This window comes from Ctenocephalides felis, unplaced genomic scaffold, assembly GCF_003426905.1.
Source record: "Ctenocephalides felis isolate EL2017-DRISC unplaced genomic scaffold, ASM342690v1 CF-g0.4_SCAFFOLD_01886, whole genome shotgun sequence".
Lineage (NCBI taxonomy): Eukaryota > Metazoa > Arthropoda > Insecta > Siphonaptera > Pulicidae > Ctenocephalides > Ctenocephalides felis.
This window is the reverse complement of record NW_020538040.1, coordinates 11,324,243-11,336,795: the sequence shown is the minus strand read 5'-3', so window position 1 is coordinate 11,336,795 and position 12,553 is coordinate 11,324,243.

Below are 12,553 nucleotides of genomic sequence, written 5' to 3'. Positions count from 1 at the left end.
ATGTGAATTGTAAGATAAATTATATTCAGTTATGTGATTTTTTATTGAACTAACAATAGTTTTTTCAGAATTTGTCAGTTTATCATAATTAAAATAAATAAATATGAACTATTAAGTTCAAATTTAGTACAAAACTGTAAATAACGGATCAGTTACAAACTGTAATTAAGTTTAAAATACAAATATACCTGAATTTAATTGAAGAATGATCCAGAGACTGGGAAATAAAACTAAATTAAGACAAACTGCAGCATATTACATTAACTCTGGGACAGAATAATTGAGCATCTGTTCATCTTAATGACAATCTAATTCTACAAAATGATGTAAAATTTTTAGGTATTCATCTGGAAAGAAAGTTATCATGACCCAACTGAACACATGCAAGACTTACAGTGGCTTTTAGGAAAAAACTTGAAACTTTTATTAAAAAACAAAATTTCAATACTAAAACTATTCTGAAGTCTGTGTGGACATATGGTATTGAGCTATGGGGCTACACTAGTAAGTCCTATATTGTTAAGATGCAGCGAATGCAATCATCAACACAACTTTATTTATTTATTTATTCATAAGCAAGCCATAATCAATAATAATAAACATTATTTCAGGCTCTTGCCAAGCTTATTCATAATTAATATTTAAAAGAAAGTGATTCTAAAATATTTATAGTAGCTGCACAATTTTCGCTTCTGAAGAAAAAGAGCTGAAAAAGAAGTATTCGAACATTAAATACAATGTTCATCATAAAGTCTATTACACCAGCAGTCAAGTCCAAAATTCTTGCACAAGATTGAAAGTTATACTGATTTAAAACCATAAAAATTAAATTTATAAAATAACAATGAGAAACTAGCAACATTTCATAAATAAAATTATCATAAATAAACATGAAAAAAAATGGTTGTACAGTAGATCAAATGGCCGGACTACATAGATAAAGGATAAGGATTATGCAAGAAAATAGTTATTGAAATCAAAATGAGAAAATTCAGTAATGTCATAAAAAACTAATTTTTTAAAATGTTTAACTCAGGTAGAATGGAATTTTTTGTTGTCTAAGTTTCGGATATTGAGTGGAAGTTTATTCATAAGCTGAATATCTAAACCGTCGATAGTATTGAAAGAGCTGGCTAGTTTATATGTGCGCGCCTTAATAAGTTTGTGTCTGGTGTTGTATTTGGAGAAGGACGAAGAGATATTAAAAAGTTTCGAATTGTTTTTGATGAAAGATAATGTTACCAGCAGAAAAATGCATGCAACAGTTAGAATATTGTGTTTTTGAAAAATGGTTCTGCAGGAGACTTTACTGGGCAAGGAAAAGATTATTTGTATAGCTCTTTTCTGAAGCTTAAATAATTTAATTAGTTTGGATGAAAATACTTCAATTAGTTGGGATGATACATCTCCAATGACTGAAAAATACCTTACATTGACAAAGCTGTTAAAGAAGCAGTCCTCGAATGATCATGTATCAAAAATTGAGTATCATCCAAATGAGTTACTGAGACCAGTTTTCAATGTTCCTGCTATAAGACTTAAAAAAATGTTTGCCTATGGACCTGCCTCAGCTTTAATAAAAAAAATTACTCGATGGAGTTTTTTAACTTCCCGAAGAAGTTAATGTTTTTGTGAGAAAATCTGATATGCTATATATAGATATGATAAGCTGATATCTAATTTCATGGTTTCTTCAAGTTTCAAGTCATTCTGAATTGAAGGAAACCAAATTTGGAAATAGTATGTATGTGTGTATTTGAGCCGATGTTTGACCTTTCGTCGAAACGATTTCAAAAATTTAAAGGCTATTAGATAAAACTTGATTAGAACTTGCGTTGATAAGTTAAAATAATCAGAAGAGTGTGAAATTTGTTATCCACGTTTTAGGCCACAATTCTGAATCGTTTTTTAAAATTCAAAACCAAAGATATTGGCTGTGAATAGTGCTAATTGGTTTTTGGCAAAAATTAGACGGGTTGTTTCTTCATAATTGAATGTGGCAATATTAATGAACAATTGTATGTCGATTGATTTCCTAGTCTTAATGAAGATACTAAAACAGCGGTTTCCAACCTGTGGGGCGCCAGGCTGTTTTGAGGCGGGCACGTAAACTTGTTTTCAAAATAACCCAAAATTTTTTAATTATGTTAAAAAATAAACAAAAAATAATTAGTTTTATATATATTGTTACATAATATATATATATTAGTATTTGCATTGTAGTCTTTTAATATCAGTTTTGAGTATTTCTAAAATTAAATTGTTGCAAAAATTAAGGGAGGTGCAACATTTTTTTTTTATTAAAGCAGGGGGACGCGGTGCAGAAAAGGTGGGAAACCAGCCTAGACAATATAATATGAAACTATATTATATAAATTCTACGTAGTTGGCAGATTAGTGTAATCATACTGCACTTTATGAATAAGAGACCAGTTGTAGAAAGTTCTATAAGAAATAAAGTATAAACTTCTACAAGAAACACGAAACAGTTAGAAAGCTTCCAACTTTTCAAAATATGATTACAACTTTACACGGATCTGAATATACTTGAAAGAAAATAAAATGCTTAAGAGTGTCATTTTTTGCACTGGGCGATTATTAGTTAATTAGTTAATAAGAGTTAAGAATGACACCAGATGATGTAATGAAATAACACTATTAAATAACATTATAATGCATTGTTCACTAAATCTTCTAAATATTTGCAGTAATAAGTTAAGATGTTATTCCGATTATATTTAAACCGGCTGTATGTATATCTATTAATATATTATTATCTTATTATTATTGTATTATTACAGAACATAATTCGATCGTAATGCAAAATTTAGGTTCAAATAACCGATTATTAAAATTCATTAATATTAACTTCTGGTAGGGTAAGTTACAGTAATCGCAAAAAAAGCGAAAAAAAATATTTATATATCTTTACGTTTCAAAGGTTTCTGAACATTTTGGCATACCTTAGAAAGAAATGATTTGTGTGTGTGTGTGTGTGCGTGCGTGCGTGCTGATACAAATTTTCGTCAACGATTTCGGGAACACGGTTCAACCGATTTCAATTATTCAAAAAGAAAAGTTTCAAAATGCTTTTTGATAGTATTTACGATACCCATTGAAACACAGTTCTATGAAATCAATTTTTATTATGTATTAAATTACAACATAATTAATTAATTTTAAAAGTAACAAGTTATGGCATGAATTTTAGGGCCATTTCTTCTAATATCTCCTTATTGAAATAAAGCAGCTCCGTAGGCGGCTCCCTCTGCATCGCCGCCAAGTACGGTTGGTAGTACAAGAGAGCATTCATGCTCAGGCGCCATGTGCCGGCCCTCAACTCAAGGAGTAACAACAGCAATAACCTGATTTTGTGGTTATGGCTCAACTCCAGAAACATAAGTCTAAAGATTCCGAATGTCGCATCTAATTTCTTCCCGTACTTCAATTCTAAGGCTGCCCCCCGCATTATAAGGTTTTGGATGAGCAGGATGATGTCGTTAACCAATCTGGGCTCATCCCATTTCTTCAACATGTGGGGCCACATTTCTCTCATCATCGTCAACATGAAGGCATCCGTGAAATACTCATCCCTGAATCCACTCTTCTGCGGACGAGGTGTCGTCAAATTCTTCTGGTTCATTCTTATCCAAAGTTTCCGACAATAATTTTTTTCAAGTATAATAATGGTATGATATTTTTGTTTCAATAGAAAACAATATGATTGTATCTCAAACAAATGAATTTATGAGATCTGAAGTTCGTACAAACGACCATCCCGATTTACTAGCATAATAAATAAATTTCAAATTTCAAATTCAAAAGTTCAAATATGTATGTTTGGTGCAAGTTTCCTTTTTGTGTATTATTTATATTTTATGCAAATTAATAAAATTGTATTTGTCTAAAAATAAATTGATAATACTTAAAAAAACGGTGACAGGGCGGAAAATATTTATGATAAATGACACAACATGATTTAAAATAACAACTATTATTCAAAGATACGCTCAAAAATAAATAAAATTAGATCTAATCAAATTAATCTGACTATGTACCGTTAACATAGGTACGTTGTTTAATAGCTATACTGATTATATCTGACATGACTTGATTATACTAAATGAAATGATGACTACTCCTTTCAGTTTAAATTCACACAGAATAAATTTTTAAACACGAAATAAAAGCTACAGATTACAGTTGACGTCCACACTCAAAATTTATTTATTTTATTTTATAATATACTAATCAGTCCATATTAAAATCTCATGTAAACAGATAAATTGTGTAAAAAAGCGATAATTAAGAAAACAGATGGGTCTTACAGAAATTTATTAGTTAAATTATAAATAGCAAACCATTGTGAACAGAACTATTTAATAAATAACTTTATTATTTTATAAAGCTTAGAAGAAAATTGAATTTTTGTAAAATTAAACTAATTGGTATATAGAATTATTGAAGTCATCAAAGAAGTTCGCCAGAAAAAAACAAATTCCTAATTTTATGTTCGATTAATATTTAGAATATAACACCAAATTGAAATAAATTTTTATCTATAATACGAAATATATGCTGCCCAGTTAATATAAACAAATCTTCGTTTAAAATATCGACATGTTGGAAAATCGATGTGGCCGTTTGTGCAAACTTCAGATTATACAAATTCATTTGTTATGTCAAAAGTGCATTTGTGTTACGCCAAAAACAAGTACATATAAAATAAATTATAACTTTTACGGTAACACCATCAGTTAATATAATATAATATGGAAAAAATGCCAAGAAAACAAGGACATTATAAGCAAGTTGGAGCAGAGTTTCTTCTATATCGCCTTGAACAATTGTCAAACAATTTATCAGCGAATGGCAAACCAAGCTCTGTAAATGAATGGCTGAGGGTAACATTTAATTTAAAAATGTATGCCGATTATCTGGAAAGAAAATTTAAGTCAAAATTAAATGATATATTTGAAAATATTAGACAACAATTCTTATTTGGAAATCTGACATGCGACCATCGACTGATCGTTCTTAGAACACTAGAACTCCGTGCAAGTCAGTGGGACCTTTTCAATTCAACGAAAAGTTATTATCATAAAGAATTGTTGAGAATAAAAAAAGCTCCATCATTGACTCCCAGTACGCCATCAGAGACGTTCAGTCCAGAAATTCAAGTACCTGTAGGTGCAACAAATGTTGGCGGTGGCAATGCCAATAAAGTAGAAGATTCTTCTATCTCCGAAAGCGGTGGCGATGGCAAGAAAATAGAAGATTCTTCTATCTCTGAAGGTGGTGATGGCAATAATATAGAAGATTCTTCTATCTCTGAAGGTGGTGATGCCAAGAAAATAGAAGATTCTTCTATCTCTGAAGGTGGTGATGCCAAGAAAATAGAAGATTCTTCTATCTCTAAAGGTGGTGATGCCAAGAAAATACAAGATTCTTCTATCTCTGAAGTTGGTGATGGCAATAATATAGAAGATTCTTCTATCTCTGAAGGTGGTGATGCCAAGAAAATAGAAGATTCTTCTATCTCTGAAGGTGGTGATGACAATAATATAGAAGATTTTTCTATCTCTAAAAGTGATTATGCCAAGAAAATAGAAGATTCTTCTATCTCTGAAGGTGGTGATGGCAATAATATAGAAGATTCTTCTATCTCTAAAGGTGGTGATGCCAAGAAAATAGAAGATTCTTCTATCTCTGAAGGTGGTGATGGCAATAATATAAAAGATCCTTCTATCTCCGAGAGCGGTGGTGGTGCCAGCAATATAGAAGATTCTTCTAATTCTGAGTGTGATGATGGAAGTCTGGAATATCTTACCTTAATAGGTAAACCTTCCACTATAAAAGCCGCGAAAAACATCTTAAATTTTTTTTTTCAAACTGTCGAACATAGTGATTATAAATCATCTTAATTAGGATGAAATTCATATTGTAAGTTTTTTCAATTTCAAGGCCTAAATATATTTATACTATAGTATAAATATAGTATAGACTTGAAATAATGTAATGTTGAATCTCAATAATTTAATTAAATATCTTTTAAGACTCTCGTATATGTTTACCGTATAATTATCTGTAGTTTAAAATTTATGTCCAGTGTAATTTCATAATAAAATTTGTTTTTTTAAGAACTGTGTTTCAATGGGCTTCGTAAATAAATCTACAAGGTTCCTCTAAAACTCTACTTTCTCAAAATGAAGTACCTGTAGACATGGATGTGATGTCTAAAAATATAGCAGTACCTTTTCATTCAAAATTCGGAACAGGTCCGGAAATTTTTATACTAAATGACTTGACATGATTTAAAATAATAATTATTATAAAAAATACAGTTTTCAAATAAATCAATTAAATCTAATCTGACTCTACACTGAGCATTAATACGTTCTGTGTTTTTAGCTATTGATTATAGTTGACGCGACTTGATCATAGTAAATGAAATCATAGCTGCTGCTGCTTACAGTTGAAGACACATTTATAAAAAAATTTAGAGCACGAAATAGAAGCTACTGATCCACACTTAAATAAAATACGTTTTTAGAACGGGAGATAAATTAGATGAAAGCTACTGATTGCAGTTGACATTCATACTTAAATAAAATACATTTTTAGAACACGAGATCAATTAGATAATAGCTATTGATTACAGTTAACGTCCACACTTGAATAAAACACATTTTTGGAACACAAAATAAATGGGATGAAAGCTACTGATTACAGTTGACATCCACACTTAAATAAGATACATTTCTAGAATACAAAATAAATTAGATGAAAGCTACTGATTGCAGTTGACATCCACACTTCAATTAAAAACACTTAAAACACGAAATAAATTTGATGAAAGCTACTGATTACAGTTGACATCCATACTTGAACAAAATACATTTTTAGAACACAAGATAAATTAGATGAAGCTACTGATTCCAGTTGACATAAATGAAATACATTTTTATAACCCGAGATAAATTAGATGAAAGCTACTGATTACAGTTATCGTTCACACTCAAATAAAATGCATTTTTAGAACACGAAATGAATTAGATGAAGCTACTGATTACAGTTGACATCCACACTTGAATAAAGCACATTTTAAGAATACGAAATAAATTAGATGAAAGCTACTGATTACAGTTGACATCCACACTTGAATTAAATACACTTTTAGAACACGAAATAAATTGGATGAAAGCTACTGATTACAGTTGACATCCTACTTGAACAAAACACATTTTTAAAATACGAAATAAACTAGATGAAAACTACTGATTACAGTTGTCGTCCACACTTGAATAAAATATGTTTTCAGAAGACGAGATAAGTTAGATAAAAGCTACTGATTACAATTGACATCCACAATCAAAACACATTTTTAGAACACTAGATAAATTAGATAAAAGCTACTGATTACAGTTGACATCCACACTTGAATAAAATACATTTATACGAAATTATAAATACGAAAACAAAATGTTATTTTCGAAATTGAATTTTTAATTATTTATTAAGGAATTTATTTTTTTCCTAATGAAATAGATAATAAAATTATATTATTTTGATTGTTATTTTTTATGTCAATAAAAAAAGTTTTGGTATCAAATTAAATTATAAGATCATAGAATAAAAGTGACTACCGACAAAATCAACATATGTTCTGTTATATAAAATTTATTACAGTCTGTAAATAATATATAAATAAATATTACATACTCACATAATTTGTGTACAACAGCAAAATCAAGTAAAACTTTGTCATTTATCACATTAATTATAAATATTTAATCTTCATCTGAATCATCTAAATTATTATCTAAAAATTCTACTCTTAATTCTAAATCATGTCTAGTATAATGTTTAAAAAGAAACAAAGCGTCCTGCAATGGTCCAATAAACTTTATAAGAAAACCTATTAATTCTACGAATGGAAAAAATAATTTTCTCCTGATACCTTTTCGTAATAAGGGAAAGATAAATTTAAAGAAGGAGTCTAGCAAATTATATCCATGATCCATAAATTCTAGAATAGTTGTATTAACTGGTGGCATTTCTAAAACAGTTAGAATCATATCATCTTCATCGGTTGTAAAAGACTTATAGCAGGTTGAGCCAAATATTCGATATTCATTCTAAAAAAAATTGAAGAAGAGCAGATGGTAATTAATACACGACAAATGCAAAATTATTTAACCAGTTAACTGTGATTGACGAACATTCTCGTCGTAGAAAAGTGATTTATTGATGATTATATTCGTCATGCGTATAGAGCAATGATCATTTTCTATTTGAATCTAAATTTGAAAATATGTTCTGAAACGTCAAGTTTAAAATATTTTGAGACTATGACCTTAAGGCAAGTTTTATGAACTCCAGAAATACGGTTATAATATACTTATGGACCGATTCTGACGCACAAAAGATCAATGTTATGGCAAGGCTATGTCATGAAGAACCTTCCATATTAATTTATTCTAAATATTGACAAAAGCCATGTGGTTGCTGTGTAGTCAAGCGTTTTTCTCAGGTTGTCAGAAAACCTAGAAACGTAGACAACAGAATCTTTCTGACCCAGCTTCATAACATACGAGTGATGTTGCAGTTTATGTGTAAAACGCCTAAATGCACAGCAAATACATGACATTTTGACAGTATTCAGTATGATTCAGTAGCATTATGTATGGAAGTTGGAGCGTAACACCTTTCGTCAACGTTTTCTCAAAAACAGCTGGACCGATTTCAAAAATTTAAAAGCCATGTGTTGTAACTTCCTAAAGACTAGAGTTTGTCAGATCGGTCAAGACGTTTCTTTGTAAATAGCAAGAAAGTGTAAAATTTTACGTCCGCGTTTTAGACATCCTAGAACTGTTTCAAAAATATTGGTTGGAAATCGCGTTGGTTAGCTTTTGACTAAGATCAGCTGAACCGTTTCTTCGTATTAAACGCTGGGAACTTCTTTTTGACGATTTTGTTGAAAATTTGTATGTCAACAGATTTTTTAGTCTGAAATAACATACTAAAGTAATAGAAGCCTACGATAAGCAGTTAAATTACAAAAAATCACCAAAATTTTGTAGGTAGCTACTGATTGCAGTTGACGTCCACAATTCTAAATTTGTAAGATTTGGGCACATGTAAATTGTGTTACAGGAGACACTACATCTTTTATTTGTAAAAATCACGTTAATGTATGAAAAGAATGACTTGGAGACAAGTCAATATTCCTAATCAAAAAATAAATCACCAGAGCTATTATTGTCGTTACTACTTGCCCCGGTATATGTTACAACTAGCTGCAAACACGTGGTAAGTTGTAACACCGCACATTTTCTAGAAAATGCTTATATAGTTATGAACTTATTTTCACTTGAATCGGTAGAAGAATAGTTACAGCATTTATCTATATTTATTTCGTACAAATATATGGGCCATGTTACGCTCCAACTTCCATACATTATGCTACTGAACCATATTGAATACTGTCAAAATGTCATGTATTTGCTGTGCATTCAAGCGTTTTACACATAAACTGCCACGTCACTCGTATGTTATGGAGCTGAGTTAGAAAGACCCTGTTATCTAAGATTGTTTTTTGACATTTGTGCGGTTTCTTGGTTAGGTTATCTATTTGACAACCTAAGAAAAACGCCTGGCTGCACAGCAACCACATGACTTTTGTCAATATTTAGAACGAATTAGTATGGAAAGTTCTTCATAACATGACCTTGCCATAACATTGGTCAGTTGTGCGAAAGAATCTGTCCAATAATCAGTGGATCTCACGATATATCAATTTAAAAAAAACACTGTGTCAACAAGCCCCTTGCTCCCCTACTAATAACAAGCTTAAATAAATTTTTCTAAGTAAACTATTTTTCGTATTTCCTATCATATGCTATAATGTTCCTATCACTTCACATCAATAATTAGAATTTGCACTTTTAAATATGTATTTAAATAAATTTATTAAGTTTTTGCAACCTACTCTGTGAATGACGATTATACTCGTCATGAGCTCGATTCGCACGATATAAAATTGTGCTTGAAAAAAGCGCCACAGTTAACTGGTTAACAACCAAATTGTTTTTCCTTACCAAATAGAAATTCCTGGTATAAATAGAGTCCTTAAATCGTGATGAAATTATTGTAACAATAATATAGGCTGCACAAGCGTAACTTACATATGAGAACGCAAAAGCGTTCATGACTTAAAATTTAATTTAATAATAAATACATGAATTAAAGCAAAATCAGTAGACAGTTTATGAAAAAAATATAACTACTGAAATTTATTGTAGGTAAATATTTCAATGCTGAACAATACGCCTATCTATAGTAATAAATATTTAAATGAGCTCCGTTTATCAGTAAAGTAGACTTCACCGTGTATATGTACATATTTTAGTTTGGTGTAAGTGTACATAAATTGGCGATAATTTTTATTGAAGGTAAACTATTGATTACTTGAAACCAACATTGAGATTTTTGAAATAATACAACTTAATTCCGCAGAAAATATTTCATCTAGATTGAAGATTAACTAGGTGTAAGTGACTTTTTGTATCAAGCTAATTTGCTTGAACTATACCAAGATGTGTTGATAATCCTATTAATCAACTAGTGGGGTGAAGGGCATCGTGCCTTAAGGCAAATTGCTGGAACTTCCTGTACCGTAACGAAATGTTCGAGGAAATTTGAATGTTTTCAAATAGATTATTATAAATAAATATTGTAACATTGTCTAATATTTATAAGAATTATATAAACTGAATTGCAAAAGTTGGAATTATTTGTTTAAAGTATATTAGAACTTATGATTTGAACTTTAATTAGAATTAAAAATAAAATCTGAATTATTTTCGATATACAAAAAAAATTTTTTTTGAAAAAAAAAAGTTGAAACAAATTTTTTTTTCCAAAATCAATTATTTTATTAAGACAAGCAGAAAGTTCTTTGAATCATTTAAATCAGACGCTTAGTTCTCTCAACAACTGACATTTTTACATATTTAGCTCTGCCAAAAACTAGTAAACACTTCTCCCAATCATTACTAATTCAATGTTTTTTAGATCATTCAAATCGGATGCTCCGTTCTCTCAAAAACTCGATTTCTATTTTTTCCACTCTTTGCTCTTTATCTCCATAACTGCTGGACCTGCTTTTGCCAAAAACTAATCAGCACATCTCCCTATCAATAGGAATCGAAAGTTTTTTGAACCATTCAAATCGGTTGATCCGTACGCCCGAAAATGTAACTGGAAATTTGTATCCATACATACACACACACACATCATTTTTTTGTAAGGTATGCCAGAATGTTCAGAAACCTTTAAACCGTCGAGAAATGTAAAAATGTTCAATTTCGATTTTTGGCCCATTACGATTTACTTCCCGAAGGAGAAGTTTGTTCTCGCAAAATAATCCGATTTGCTAATTTTATGTCATTCTGAATCAAATGAGATCAAATTTGAAAAAAGTATGTGTGTGTGTATATGGTCGATTTTTGACTTTTCGTCGCCGTTTTCTCAAAAACTGCTAGACCGATTTCAAAAATTCAAAACTATTCGATGTTACTTCATAAGGGCTAATTTTTGTTATGATTTGCGCGACGATCGACCAAGCCGTTTCTTCATAATTAAATATCGTTCTAAAATAATATAAGCCTATGACAATATTTTAGATGAAATGTAAAAATTCATCGAAGTTTCGAATTTCGTCATGATGGGCTTAATCAGGATTTATGCCTATCGTGTGGACGTCAACTGTAATCAATAGCTTTCATCAATCAAATCATGATAACAATAATCAGTAGTAATCAGTATTTGAAAACTGTTTATTATTGTATCTTTAAATAATAATTGTTATTTTAATCATATTTAAGTTACTTCACAAAGATATATTATAGTACATATAATATAGCATGTATAATTTTAAACTTCATTTCTAAGACTTTGGATACATTTTGAAAAGGAAGAGTAAGATTAATAATTAATTACATAACTGACATATTATGGCATGCAATACATGGCCATTTCTTCCAATGCTTCCTTATCGAAAAAAAGGAGCTCCGTTGGCGTCTCCCTCTGCATCGCCGCCAAGTAGGGCTGATAGTACCAGATGGCATCCCTGCTCAAGCGCCATGAGCCAGCCCTCAATTCCAGTAACAATAACAGCAACAACCTGATTTTTGGGTTGTGATTCAATTCCAAGAACATCATCGTAAATATTCCGAATATGGAATCTAATTCCTTCTCATATTTCCACTCTATAGCCTCTCCCCGCATGATTAGATTCTTAATTAGCATCATTATGTCATTTATTAATCTGGGTTCATCCCATTTCTTTAGCATGTGGGGCCACAACTCTCTCATCATGGTCACCATAAAAGCGTCCGAATAAATTTCATCACCTGATCCACTCTTCTTCTGCAGACGAGGTGTCGTCATATTCGTGTGGTAGTTCATTTTTTACACACAATCCAATATTTATTTTATAATCAAATATAATTTTATATTTATTTTGTTTTAATTGAAAGAATGTCAATCG